Source organism: Pristiophorus japonicus, chromosome 5, assembly GCF_044704955.1.
Source record: "Pristiophorus japonicus isolate sPriJap1 chromosome 5, sPriJap1.hap1, whole genome shotgun sequence".
NCBI classification, from domain to species: Eukaryota; Metazoa; Chordata; class Chondrichthyes; family Pristiophoridae; genus Pristiophorus; species Pristiophorus japonicus.
This window is the reverse complement of record NC_091981.1, coordinates 73519750-73534781: the sequence shown is the minus strand read 5'-3', so window position 1 is coordinate 73534781 and position 15032 is coordinate 73519750. Positions and strand designations below refer to the sequence as shown.

Here is a 15032-nt window from a genome sequence, read left to right as displayed (position 1 = left end):
GCAGGACATTCTGAAAAGGGAGGGTGAACAGCCAGTTGTCGTGGTGCACATTGGTATCAACGATATAGGTAAAAAAAGGGATGAGGTCCTACGAGACGAATTTAAGGAGCTAGGAGCTAAATTAAAAAGTAGGACCTCAAAGGTAGTAATCTCAGGATTGCTACCAGTGCCACGTGCTAGTCAGAGTAGGAATCGCAGGATAGCTCAGATGAATATGTGGCTTGAGCAGTGGTGCAGCAGGGAGGGATTCAAATTCCTGGGGCATTGGAACCGGTTCTGGGGGAGGTGGGACCAGTACAAACCGGCCGGTCTGCACCTGGGCAGGACCGGAACCAATGTCCTCGGGGGAGTGTTTGCTAGTGCTGTTGGGAGGAGTTAAACTAATATGGCAGGGGGATAGGAACCAATGCAGGGAGACAGAGGGAAACAAAATGGACAGTAAGGAGATGAGTAAAAGTGGATGGCAGAGAAACCCAAGGCAAAAAACAAAAAGGGTTACTGTACAGCAACATTCTAAAGGTTAATAAAAAGGCAAGCCTGAAAGCTCTGTGCCTCAATGCGAGGAGTATTCGGAACCCAGGAGAGGGCTCTGAGCTAGTTAGAGTGGGTGAGAGCTCAGATGAACAGGACCTCAAGAAAGAATGCAAAAGGCAGGAGGCAACAGATTAGAGTAGCACTGGGATAAGTGTAAAGCACAAGGTGATAGGAAGGGACAATATGTATGAATCTAAAGGGGCTGCAGGAGGGGTCAAAACTAAAAATCATGGTTTAAAAACTAGTATTAAAACACTCTACCTAAACGCACGCAGCATTCGAAATAAAGTAAATGAGTTGACGGCACAAATCATTACAAATGGTGGCCATTACAGAAACATGGTTGCAGGGTGGCCAAGACTGGGAATTAAACATGCAGGGGTATGTGACAATTCGGAAAGATAGACAAGAAGGGAAAGGAGATGGGGTAGCTCTGTTCAGAAAGGATGATATCAGGGCAGTTGTGAGAGACGATATTGGCTCCAATGAACAAAATGTTAAATCATTGTGAGTGGAGATTAGAGACAGTAAGGGGAAAAGTCACTGGTGGGCGTAGTTTATAGGCCCCCAAATAATAACTTCAGGGTGGGGCGGACAATAATCAAGGGAATAATGGAGGCATGTGAAAAAGGAATGGCAGTAATCATGGGGGATTTTAACCTACAGATCGATTGGTCAAATCAAATCGCACGGGGTAGCCTTGAGGAGGAATTCAAAGAATGCATACGGGATTGTTTCTTAGAACAGTATGTTACAGAACCTACAAGGGAGCAAGCTATCTTAGATCTGGTCCTGTGTAATGAGACAGAAATAATAAACGATCTCCTAGTAAAAAATCCTCTCGGAATGAGTGCTCACAGTATGGTTAAATTTGTCATACAGATTGAGGATGAGGAAGTAGTGTCTCAAATGAGCATACTATGCTTAAACAAAGGGGACTAAAGTGGGATGAGGGCAGAGTTGGCTAAAGTAGACTAGGAACACAGATTAAACGGTGGCACAATTGAGGAACAGTGGAGGACTTTTAAGGAGCTCTTTCATAGTGCTCAACAAAAACGTATTCCAGTGAAAAAGAAGGGCGGTAAGAGAAGGGCTAACCAGCCGTGGATAACCAAGGAAATAAAAGAGAGTATCAAATTAAAAACCAATGCATATAAGGTGGCCAAGGTTAGTGGGAAACTAGAAGATTGGGAAAATTTTAAACAACAGCAAAGAATGACTAAGAAAGCAATAAAGAAGGAGAAGATAGATTACGAATGTAAACTTGCGCAAAACATAAAAACAGATAGTAAAAGCTTTTACCGATATATAAAGCGGAAAAGAGTGACTAAAGTAAATGTTGGTCCCTTAGAAGATGAGAAAGGGGATTTAATAATGGGAAATGTGGAAATGGCTGAGACCTTAAACAATTATTTTGCTTTGGTCTTCACAGTGGAAGACACAAAAACCATGCCAAAAATTGCTGGTCACGGGAATGTGGGAAGGGAGGACCTTGAGACAATCACTATCACTAGGGGGGTAGTGGTGGACAGGCTAATGGGACTCAAGGTAGACAAGTCCCCTGGTCCTGATGAAATGCATCCCAGGGTATTAAAAGAGATGGCGGAAGTTATAGCAGATGCATTCGTTATAATCTACCAAAATTCTCTGGACTCTGGGGAGGTGCCATCGGATTGGAAAGCAGCTAATGTAACGCCTCTGTTTAAAAAAGGGGGCAGACAAAAGGCAGGTAACTATAGGCCGGTTAGTTTAACATCTGGAGTGGGGAAAATGCTTGAAGCTATCATTAAGGAAGAAATAGCAGGACATCTAGATAGGAATAGTGCAATCAAGCAGACGCAACATGGATTCATGAAGGGGAAATCATGTGTAACTAATTTACTGGAATTCTTTGAGGATATAACGAGCATGGTGGATAGAGGTGTACCAATGGATGTGGTGTATTTAGATTTCCAAAAGGCATTCGATAAGGTGCCACACAGAAGATAAAGGTACGCGGAGTCAGAGGAAATGTATTAGCATGAATCGAGAATTGGCTGGCTAACAGAAAGCAGAGAGTCGGGATAAATGGGTCCTTTTCGGGTTGGAAATCGGTGGTTAGTGGTGTGCCACAGGGATCGATGCTGGGACCACAAATGTTTACAATATACATAGATGACCTGGAAGAGGGGACAGAGTGCAGTGCAACAAAATTTGCAGATGACACAAAGATTAGTGGGAAAGCGGGTTGTGTAGAGGGCACAGAGAGGCTGCAAAGAGATTTAGATAGGTTAAGCGAATGGGCTAAGGTTTGGCAGATGGAATACAATGTCGGAAAATGTGAGGTCACCCACCTTGGGAAAAAAAAACAGTAAAAGGGAATATTATTTTAATGGGGAGAAATTACAACATGCTGCGGTGCAGAGGGACCTGGGGGTCCTTGTGCATGAAACTCTTTTTGGAGTTTATCTGCAAAACAAAAAACATTAAACCGTGCCACCCGACCTGGGTGACACACCAGACATTTACAAGGCCCTTTTTTTTCCCCCCCTTTTTTTTTTGTGTTTTTCTTTTTTGTTTTTTTTTTTTGGGCACTAAATTCACAATTTTCCCCAGTGCCCCCTATAAAAGGGAAGGGGGACACTACAAGCACCGGCAATTAAAACAAATTAAACTTAAAAAACGTAAAATCAAATTAAAATTTGGTTGCCGGGCGTGATGATGCACTCCAGTCCCTCCGGTGCCCACCTCTCGCGGAAGGCCGCGAGCGTACCGGTGGACACCGCGTGCTCCATCTCCAAGGACACCCTGGACCGGATGTAAGAGCGGAAGAGAGGCAGGCAGTCAGGTTGAACGACCCCCTCGACCGCCCGCTGCCTGGACCGGCTGATGGCACCCTTGGCCGTGCCCAGGAGCAGTCCTCCTTGTGCATGAAACTCTTTTGAGTTTACCTGAAAATAACCATAAACATTAAAACCATGCCACCCGCCTGGGTGACACAGCAGACATTTTCAAGGCCCCTTTTTTTTTTCCTTTTTTTTTTGGTTTTTTTTTGGGGCACTAAAATCAAATTTTTCCAGTGCCCCCTATAAAAGGGGAGGGGTCCTTGTGCATGAATCCCAAAAAGTTAGTTTGCAGGTGCAGCAGGTAATCAGGAAAACGAATGGAATGTTGGCCTTCATTGCGAGAGGGATGGAGTACAAAAGCAGGGAGGTCCTTCTGCAACTGTATAGGGTATTGGTGAGGCCGCACCTGGAGTACTGCGTGCAGTTTTGGTCACCTTACTTAAGGAAGGATATACTAGCTTTGGAGGGGGTACAGAGACGATTCACTCGGCTGATTCTGGAGATGAGGGGGTTACCTTACGATGATAGATTGAGTAGACTGGGTCTTTACTCGTTGGAGTTCAGAAGGATGAGGGGTGATCTTATAGAAACATTTAAAATCATGAAAGGGATAGACAAGATAGAAGCAGAGAGGTTGTTTCCACTGGTCGGGGAGACTAGAACTAGGGGGCACAGCCTCAAAATATGGGGGAGCCAATTTAAAACCGAGTTGAGAAGGAATTTCTTCTCCCAGAGGGTTGTGAATCTGTGGGATTCTCTGCCCAAGGAAGCAGTTGAGGCTGGCTCATTGAATGTATTCAAATCACAGATAGATAGATTTTTAACCAATAAGGGAATTAAGGGTTATGGGGAGCGGGCGGGTAAGTGGAGCTGAGTCCACGGCCAGATCAGCCATGATCTTGTTGAATGGCGGAGCAGGCTCCAGGGTCTAGATGGCCTACTCCTGTTCCTAATTCTTATGTTCTTATGTTCTTATGTACTATTGCCAGAACACACGCAAGATTTGGTGTGAAGTGAAAATGCTACTGTCTCTATGCGTATTCCACTAGCAGAAGCAACAAAGTTGTCATACCAGTTTTCTTGAAACGTGTCCTGGCTACTTTGTTGTGCTCCCACACAATGGGCCCAAGTTTCCACATGATTTGCGCCTGATTTTTAGGAGCAACTGGTGGAGAACGGACTATCTTAGAAATTGCAATTCTCCACATTTCATTTTCTGCAGTTCTAGTCAGGTAGAACAGTTCTACTTTGGAACAGAATTTTTTCTTCAAAAGGGGGCGTGTCCGGCCACTGACGCCTGATTTGAAAGTTTCCACAGTGAAAACGTACTCCAAACTAAGTTAGAATGGAGCAAGTGAAGATTTTTGTAGAACTGAAAAAACATGTTCTACACATTAAAAAATCAGGCGCAGGTTACAAATTAGGCGTCCAGAACGAGGTGGGGGGGGGGACTGGGGGGGGGGGGAAGGGAAGTCATTAAATTCTACAATAAATCCTTATTTATACTTCTGCAAATATTATACAAATAAATCCAACCTGAATAAACATTTATAAGCAAAGAAAAGATTAAATAAACCATCTTCCTACCTGTGTGAAAGTGCTTCAGCCAGGGAGAATTCTGCAGCCGTTTGTTGCCGCTGAGCGGGAGGTGGGGGGGAGAAAGCCATTCGTTGCCGCTGTGCGGGAAGGGGGGAGTAGGAGGAGACAGCCGTTCGTTGCCGCTGTGCGGGAGGGCGGGGGGGTGGAGGGAGAGACAGCCGTTCGTTGCCGGGGGGGCGGGGGGAAGGAGACAGTGAGAAGGTTGCAAGAAGCCTTAGTGCTGATGTCAATGTGCTTTTATTAAAAAATGTTCAAAAATTAAACAGCTGCAAAGAACTACAAAAATGGCCGAGTGCCAATGATTTTTTCACACTGCGCGTGCGCGAACGCTCCAACGCGCACACGCAGCGTTGCCGGCAGGAAAAAAACTAATTTAAATAGTACCCGCCCCCTCCCACTTACAAAATCGGCGCGAGTGTAGGCTCCGCCCCCCTGCGCGCCGCGCCAGGCAGACAAGGAGCTGCAGGGCGCTCGAGAATAGCGCGTTTTTTTTTAGGCGCCGTTTTTTTCCGTGTGGAAACTTGGGCCCATTGTGTCTCCAGACTCAGTTTAGAAAATATGATCACCCTAACATTGATACACTGGGGGCAGTACAGAGAATTGTCGGGAGTTGAATCCTTCATGTCAAAGCTGAGAGTTGTGAGACAAAATCCCTTGCTTCATTTAATAAACAATTAGAGGCAGCAATGGTCAGATATTAGGGTTTTTCTGGGTGGATGAATTGAGATGGTCTAATTGGTCTTCCTGTCTGCAATTTTCTTGTGATGCTGATACCACCATTCCTCTCTGTTATGTTGGAAGAGTCGAAATGAAAATTCTGAGGGGCCAAAATTCATCGACATACTACCCACTACCGCCTGCTTACTGCCCAAAAACACAAGTTGTGTCAAAAAAACAGGTACATACCGCCTGGCGAAAATTTCATCAGTGACATACCGCCAGGCGGTATGCATACTGCACGCCCATGCAGACTGCCGACATACTGCCCAAAAGTGTAAAATTCATGACATACCGCTGACATACTGCCAGAACTGCATACCGTCCTGGAGAAGATGCTTTTAAGTGGATGTTAAGTGGGCAGTATGGATACAGAGCTGACAAGTTTGTTTGATATTACATAGATCTTTATAGTTCTCCACAATTTGATGTATTTTTAAATGGAATGTAGTATTTTCTAGTGTTAGGCAATAATATAAATGGTCTAATAAAGCCTCATTTACTTCTTTATTAATGAACTATAATAAAAATGTTATTAGTCTCTCTCACCCCTCCAATCTCTCCCACACCCCAGCCTCTCTCACCCCGCAGTCACGCTCACCCACCAGTCTCTCTCAACCCCCAGTCTCCCTCTCTCTCTCTCTTCTCTAGTCTCTCTCCCACGCCCCAGTCTCTCCCCCCGCCCTCCACAGCGATCTCTTGCCCTCCCCCAAAACGATCTCTTCCCCTCCCCACACAGCGATCTCTCCCCTCCCACAGCGATCTCTCCCCTCCCACAGCGATCTCTCCATCCCCGCACCCCCCCACAGCGATTTCTTTACCCGCCTCCCCCACAGCGATCTCTCCATCCCCGCACCCCCCCACAGCGATCTCTCCACCCCCGCCTCCCCCCCCCCCACAGCGATTTCTTCCCCCCCCCACAGCGATTTCTCCCCCCCCCCCCCAACAGCGATTTCTTCCCCACACAGTGATCTCTTCCCCCTCCCCCAGTGATCTCTTCCCCCTCCCTCCACAGTGATCTCTTCCCCCTCCCGCCCCCCACAGCGATCTCCCCCACAGCGATTTCTTCCCCCTCCACAGTGATTTCTTCCCCCCCCACAGCGTTTTCTTCCCCCCCCGCCACAGCGATCTCTCCACCCCCGCCTCACCACACAGCGATCTCTCCCCTCCCACAGCGATCTCTCCCCTCCCACAGCGATCTCTCCACCCCCGCCTCCCCACACAGCGATCTCTCCCCTCCCACAGCGATCTCTCCCCTCCCACAGCGATCTCTCCATCCCCGCACCCCCCCACAGCGATTTCTTTACCCGCCTCCCCCACAGCGATCTCTCCACCCCCGTCTCCCCCCCCCCCCACAGCGATTTCTTCCCCCCCCCCCCCAACAGCAATTTCTTCCTCCCCATAGTGATCTCTTTCCCCCCCCCCTCCCACCCCCAGTGATCTCTTCCCCCCCCACCACAGTGATCTCAGGTCAGCAGTCTCTGGCCACTCGTCGGTGCCAATCGGAGGCCGGAGTTTGACAGCCGTCGTGCACAACTCAGGAGCCGAGGATTCCCGAGTCAAAAGGCCTCCTTTGCCGCACGTTGCCCGCTGCACTCCGCCACCACCCGCTGCATTCCACTCCGGTTACCAGAGAGAAAAGTGGGATGAAATTCCCCCCCATTTAGCCCCAGCGGTATCGGGCGGTAAAAAATGACGCACCGCCCGGGGACCTCCGAAAAACGGGCAGAACTTGTGTTTCATCAATTTCGGCCTCCGAGTCTTTATGAAATAAGTATTAGAAAAGATCAACTGAGAAAAATGGTGATACCGAACATTGAAATATTAGAATTGTGCAGTACATCATGCTATTAATAAACATGTCTTTGGGATTTTGAGACCACTGTTCTGATTAATTGGCTATTTTCACTAGGATTACACTTGCTGTAGAAAGTGCAGGGCAATGTCTGAAAGTTTAATGACTATCACTGAATCTTGAAGGTTGCAAAACCACTAATTACACACTGACATCAGCAATTACTTATTCTCAGGAACTGAACTGATGTAAAAGAGACTTGGCAGCCTCCACGTTACATAAAGGTCAGCAGCATATTTCTCATCTAACAACATTTGGCTCTAGAACTGACTATAGGAATAGCAACTATTTCAAAATAGATAAGATTCAATATATTGGTGTTCAGGGTGTCATGGAGACGATTCAGCTTGGTCCTGCTCTTCAGTTAGTGGCTCTGGATATTATAATGACTCTTCTGTTGTTGGGTGTTCTGTACTGACACAGAACTTTGCACATTATTGTGATATTTTGGAGAGGTTTGCAAAACAATACACTAATTTAGATAAAAGGGAAAATAAGCTATTCATGTCTCAATTCATGGAGGGGGCATTTAAAAAAAAATAAAACAAAATTGCAGTACTCTGGTCTTTCTCAGACACCTGCCATCTCCCAGCCAGTAATTCCTGTACTGTGGGCATTCAACTCTTACCCTGTTGTGTCAGGCTTGCTCATACCCGGAGAACACTTCATCTGGCTGCCTTCGGTTGCATCATTAAAGCTACACTTGAAATAACAAAAATACTGCTTGAATCAAAGAATCATAGAATGGTTACAGCACGGAAGGAGGCCATTTGGCCCGTTGAGCCCGTGCCGGCTATGTGCAAGAGCACTTTTGCTAATCCCACTCCCCTACCCTTTCCCTGTAGCCCTGAAAAAAAATTCCTTCAGGTACTTATTCAATTCCCTTTTCAAAGCCATGGTTGAGTCCGCCCCACCACTTTCAGGCAGTGTATTCCTGATCCTTACTGCTCACTGCGTAAAAAGGTTTTTCCTCATGTCGTTTTTGGCTCTTTTGCCAATCACCTTAAATCTGTGTACTCTGGTTCTTGACCCTTCTGTCAATGGGAACAGTTTCTCTCTATCCAATCTGTTTAGACCCATCATGATTTTGAACACCTCTATCAAATCTCCTCTCAACCTTCTCTGCTCCAAGGAGAACAATCCCAGCTTCTCTAGTCTATCCATGTAACTGAAGTCCCTTCTTGCAAATCTTTTCTGCACCTTCTCTGAAGCCTTCACATCCTCCCTAAAGTACGGTGCCCAGAATTCGACACAATACTCCAGTTGAGGCCGAACCAGTCTTTTATTAAAGTTCATTATAACTTCCTTGCTTTTGTATTCTGTGCCTCTATTTATGAATCCCAGGATCCCGTAAGCTTTTTTAATTGCTTTCTCAACCTGCCCTGCCACCTTCAGTGATTTGTGCACATATACCCCCAGGTCTCTCTGTTCATGCGCCCCCTGTAGAATTGTACCCTTCAGTTTATATTGCCTCTCTTCGTTCTTACCAAAATGTATCATTATGCACTTTTCTGCATTAAATTTCATCTGCCACGTGTCTGCTTATTTCACCGGCCTGTCTATGCCTTCTTGAAGTCAATCACTCTCCTCCTCACTGTTCACTATACTTCCAAGTTTTGTGTCATCTGCAAATTTTGAAATTGTTCCCTGTACATTCAAGTCGAAGTTATTAATATATATCAAGAAAAGCAGTAGTCCTAGTACCGACCCTTGAGAACACCACTATATGGCCCTGAAATTCCAATGTCCCGGCTCCGTACGAAATTTCGACGGACCCAGGAAGGCATCGGAAAAGCCGGTTTTCAGCGCGCAATGCGCATGCGCTGAAAGCCGGCTTTTCCAATCTGTCAAGTTTCTGGCTTGACAGATCCAACGCATATCGGAAGCGAGGGCACTTGCGAATATCTATTTATGAATATCTTGCCCAGCAAATGTCCTTTAAAATCTTGCCCAGCAAATGTCCTTTAAAATCTTGCGCCTGAAAAAGCAGACATATCGCATACTTTAAAGGCGCAAGTGTTTAAAAATACAAAAACATTTTAAAATAAAGTTATAACAACACATTTTATTGTTAAAAACCCTCCCCACTATGGTAAGTTTATTTTAAGGCTTAATTAAAAAAACTTTTTTAAAAATTCAGGAAAAGATTTTTTTTATAACAACTTTAATTTAAATGAATGTTAAATATGTAGTTTATTTTCTATTTTTTGTTGTGTTTTGGGTGTTTGGGGTGGGGGGGGCTTCTCATTCATAGGAATAGGAGTTCCGGACTTACGGAACTCCTATTACTAGGAATGAAAATCTATACTACATCTGATTGGCTGCTGCCACCAGATCCTGGCCTGCGCACGTCCCCACGTGCACACGCTGCGACGCGCAGTCACGAGAGGCCTCAGGCTCGGAAGTTCCAACGGGTGCAGCAGCAACAGGTAAGTGCACATCTTTTTTCTTTCTTTCGTTTGCCCGCGGGAAGAGCTCGACTGGAATATGTTCCTCCAGTCCAAAAAACAACCGTTCATCTCTCATTGTCAGGAGCAAGCTGTTCCTGGGTTGTAAATCTTATTGACATTAGGGTTAAAAATTGCCCAGTTCCTTGATTGCTTTAACTTATACAAAAAAAATGTGTTTGTGTATAGCTGCAGATATACTCTGTCATGGCAAATAGATTAGTCTGTTAGTCTGGCTGAGGTGTGTGCTCTGCTGTTGTGGTTATGTAGTGATTGTCAAAAGGCCTACTTCTAAGCGAAGTGAATAACTTTACAGCTGACAAGTCAGCCTGAGTTTTTTTTCTTTTTAGCTTGAGTACTTTATTTCATTCATATCTTTATTATAATCTATTGTATATTATGATCTGTAGGTGGTTCATTGCATTGAAATCTCCATTGTCAACAACAACTTGAATTTTTCACTGTAGTATAGTTTCCCCTAGATCTGTTGCAAATCAATATGTAGAGTAAACTCAAATGTCAGTGGGGCTCCCCTCCATTCAGAGAGGTCTGAGTTTAAACACCCCCCAACCCCATAATAAGATATGCTCCAGAGCCACCCAACTCACTTTAGGACGTAATATGAGTTGCCTTGTCTCTGCTAGGCTGTGGGTAAGTTCTCAACCACTGCTGTCTATAATATCAGCTATTTTGTCCCTGTCGCTGTCCCTGACAACATTTCCGACCTGTCACCTCCCGAAAAACAGTTATTGCCTTTCCATTGGCCCCACTCTTTATTGGCTCCTACACTTCTGTCATTTTTCTCACCTGTCTTGGGAAGCTGCTTTTCCCTTGGACCTACCTGGTGTCAGCTTTTATGCCTGCCTCGGTGACTGAAATCGTGCTCTGTCACAGTTCTTCTGCTTGTTTCTGGGACCAGATTCCCATTCCTGGCCCCTTTTGTAGGCCTGTTGCGCCGCCATCATGACCAGATACAGGCACTGATCCTGCCCTCAATTTTTTTCAGGCCCTGTAAGAGAGACAGGTGGTTGAGAACATTGCTAAGACTAGGGTTGCCAACTCTGGACCTATTTCTGCAGGTATGGTGGCATGACATTTTAATTCATTTAACATTGTACAGCAGAAATGAATGGCCTCCCTTTAAATGTCTTTACCTTTCTTTCCTCATTTGGGTGCAGGTTTCATTAGTATAATGGTATAACTGTGTTATAACTGACCTGAGAGTGGCTGATGCTGGCACTGGGTGCCTAAGAGAGAAAGTACAACTCTTCTTAGTACTAATGTCTCTCACCTTTCATAAGGTTAACTAAAACATTTATTTTAAAATGATACATGTTGTAAATAAGCAGTTTATTATTTTTTAAAGTTTATTATAGTTTAATTTTAGACTTTATTTTGTGATCTGTGCCTTTTTCAGGGAATAAGAAATGTCACATACATAATATTTTAATGGATTTATATTGAATCTGATTGCTTGTCTCCACTACTGACAGAAAGTGAGAAAATAAACCATTAAAATGAACCCTACTGTGCACATCTTTCAAACCACATCACAACTTGAGTGATGTTTTCATTAGTGTTACAAAACATAGAAACAATTGTCTAGATGCTATGAAGTCTTGATGATCTTGGCAATCTTGGGATAGGCATACAGCAGGGGTGGGCAATTATTTGGACTGGAGGGCCATTTAACAAGTTTTGGTGAGCTGTTGAGGACTGCACACCAATGTTCCCGTTAATCAGTTAGTATAAATAATCAGTGTGAAATAAATCAATGAGATAATTAAAATGCTAATTAATAAACACAAATCAGTTTTGCATTAATTAGTTAGATGGTAGTTAATAACGTTAACATTTATCATCCATCAGTCAGCCCATTACTGGGGATTGGGCCTCGGCTGTGGGGGGGAACGGGCCTGCGCCCTCCCCGCTGCTGTATTCATCGCTCTCCACCGGCTTAAGAGCCGCATTGCCATCGGTAAAAAGCCCTCACCTGGGGAGCCATGGCCCAGTGTGCGACTCCCGGCCAGCTTCTGTCCACCTCAGCCGCCAGTCTCCGTATCTTCTTTTCCTATCTCTAAGGCCCATTGCTAAACTCCCCTGCTGCCTCGGGGACAATGACCCGCCACTTGAAAATACATGGGGAGTGGTCAGGCTAGGAGTAAAGTGCGGTGGATGTTCGGCCTCAAATCCAGGCCTTGGCTGGCCAGATCGAATCCATTGGCAGGCCGGATACGACCCATGGGCCATATTTTGCGCGCCACTGGCATAGACCAACGTATGCACAATTTAGTATAAATTCATAACTAGGTTAACTAGGTTTAGTTTATTTTCATTGAGCAGCTCAGTCACATCTTTGGATTTGTGAGGTATGAAAGCACACTGCAATGTTGCAGGAGTTACTTTTTCAGCACCTGAGAACAATTTTAGAAACTGCAGACACTAGATAATACATGAAGTAGAATAACTAACGGTTATTTCATATTTTAACACATTGGCTGTAATTTTGCCAATGCTCGGTGGGCCCGATTAGTGGCGGATCAACTGTGAAATTTAAAATAATTGACATGGGTCGAGAACTCGCTGTCAAAACACGCACAACTGCATTTCCCGATGCTGAGCAGACCCGACAGGCAGTGGCAGGGGACCTAATTCAAATCATTAGTGGTTTGTTTAGAGCCACTTAACAATGCTTTTTTCCCTAGATTTGTGAATTTGACAGGTCTCCCACCAATTTCCCATTGTGCCTAGACCTCGTCTGTGAAGCTGAGGTGGGAGGTCACTGGCTATTGAACCAGTTGTTGAGTTGGCAGCTTCACATGTCAAGCCAAAGCTCCCAGCTGATCGAGAAATGTTCCCTTAACTACTAGCTTCTCTAAACTGCATTTCCACTACAGATTCAGGATCCTGCAAGTCTTTACACAAGTCTCCATCCAGTCTGATCTCATTACCTCTCCCACCATTGACAGATCACTTCTATCATCTCTACTTCACCTGCCATCTACACCATTAGCATTGTTGCACTTTACTGCCTCATCTTGGTCTTCAGAATCTGACCATGATCAACCCCAATACCAGCATCAACAACCACACCAACCTTCTCCGCAATCAACTGATGCTGCACAGGACACAGGCCATCAGCACCTGACCACATTGTTGCCCAGGATGCCAGGGATGGCCTCACCATGGCCACATTTACTTCACGTGACGTTGCACACCCTGGCTGCCACATGATGCACCAGGTTGGCACCATCCCACACACCAACAACATAAAGTATCCCCATAATGCCCAAGCCATTCCTTTCACAATCAGCATTGTAGGAGGGTACCGTTATGTTTCAGCATTCACTGCAACTCACTAAGCCACTTCCAAAGGTGCACACAAATCTATCCAAGAATGCAAAGTGTGGAAAATAAAGATTTCAATGTTTGATAGCACAGTAACAGAAACTTCACATAAACATTGGCTAAAACACACAAGTGCTACCCTTGTATGTTGTTAGTTGGTATGATTGAACTAGGATGAGTGTGTGTGTGAGGGGTAGCAAGTGAGAATGGGAAGTGATAATATAGATAGAGGGGGATAGGTGGAGGTGCAAGGTAAGTTGGTGTGAGTATGGATCTGTACATGTAGGGTAGAGAAGGCAGAGTGATGGGAATGTGATGAGTGGCACAGCAGGATGAGGTTGAGTGTGTCTTTGCAATAAAGTTCCGTGATCTACTGAGATCATTGAAAGGTTTGGGCCATTGCAGCCTGATCCTCCTGATGACATCCCTGCTTGTGCCCTCCTGTGCAATGTGCAACCAAGCTACGTTGGACTCTGGACAGGTCTCTTCCACCCACTGGAAGGGAAGAGAACTTCCCTGCGGGCTGCGACTCCCTCCTGTGTGCAGTGCTTGTCAGTGTTTGCAGCACCTCAATGCTGTAGAAAAGTGACAGCACAAATATCAAAATAAATTTGCGTATGGTCCCTTTAAGGAAACCGGTTGATGATGCGTCATCAAATGACGTCATCAGACCCACGCTCTTCAATTGGCCGGGAACCACGTGCTGGGCAGGTTGAACAAGCCCAATCAATGGAAAGTCATGTCAGCGACTGGGCTGAAGCCAGAAACAAGGCCGTGACTCACCAGTGACATTGCCTGTCACGGACCTGCCAAGGTACGGAAAATCGCGGCCTTTTTCTTTTACAACGTACACTAAATTCTCTAGCAATAGTATTTGGCAACTGTAACAGCAGAATGGTTATGTGAACATAAACATTTGTCGTTTAAATCTAATGAAAGTTTCCATGGTCTTACATGAGATGACACTTGAAACTCTCTAACACAGCATAATGTTAAAAAAAAAATCAGATTACATGCGCAGGAGGTGCGATGGAGCAAAATCGAATGTGGAAGTCCTTTTCTCATGGGTCACCAGCAGCGGGGCCGAGGAGATCGGTCACCCATTTTGGGAGAATCCTGGGAAATCCGAAAGGGTTGGCAATCCTACTATATATTGAGATTGGGGCACAGGGAGACATAGACACAGAGATGGAGGAAAGGTTGAAGTGAATGGAAGGAAACAGGACAGAAAAATGGGGATGGACATTGTTGCAGACAGACATGAGGGAGAGAAAGCGAGGGAGAAAAAATGGAAGAGTGACATACAGAAGAGATGTTATTGAACAATTATGTGTGGTGTCTCATTTCTTCAGATTGTGAATTGTTTTAAGAGATTTTAAAAAATCTATTTTTTTTCTTTCTTTTCTGTTCTGACTCTTCATTCTCTCTATCTTAATCCAATCTTTATTTCTCTCTTTACTTGATTTGACATTGAATTCACCCACTCTAACTCACCCTCCTTCACGGTCCTTCAATTGTTTCTCAATCCTTTAATCTAATTGTTTAAGGACACCATTTGTCCCGCAATTCACCAAGGTCCAAGATGCCTTGTTGCTCTCGCTGCGCCATTATCAGCTTGCACTTCCAGTAACTTTGTGGGCCAAAAATGTTAAACCCGATTTTAAGTCTAACTAATGTGGTACATTGCAAGATGACTCACGCCAGTAA

General features: G+C 45.0%; 1 long non-coding RNA gene across 1 annotated transcript in view; it reads left to right on the top strand.

Annotated features, from left to right (window-relative positions):
* Positions 1–15032, top strand: part of LOC139263829 (uncharacterized) — a 156754-nt gene that overhangs the window by 12261 nt on the left and 129461 nt on the right. The gene's annotated exons all lie outside the window — the stretch shown is intronic.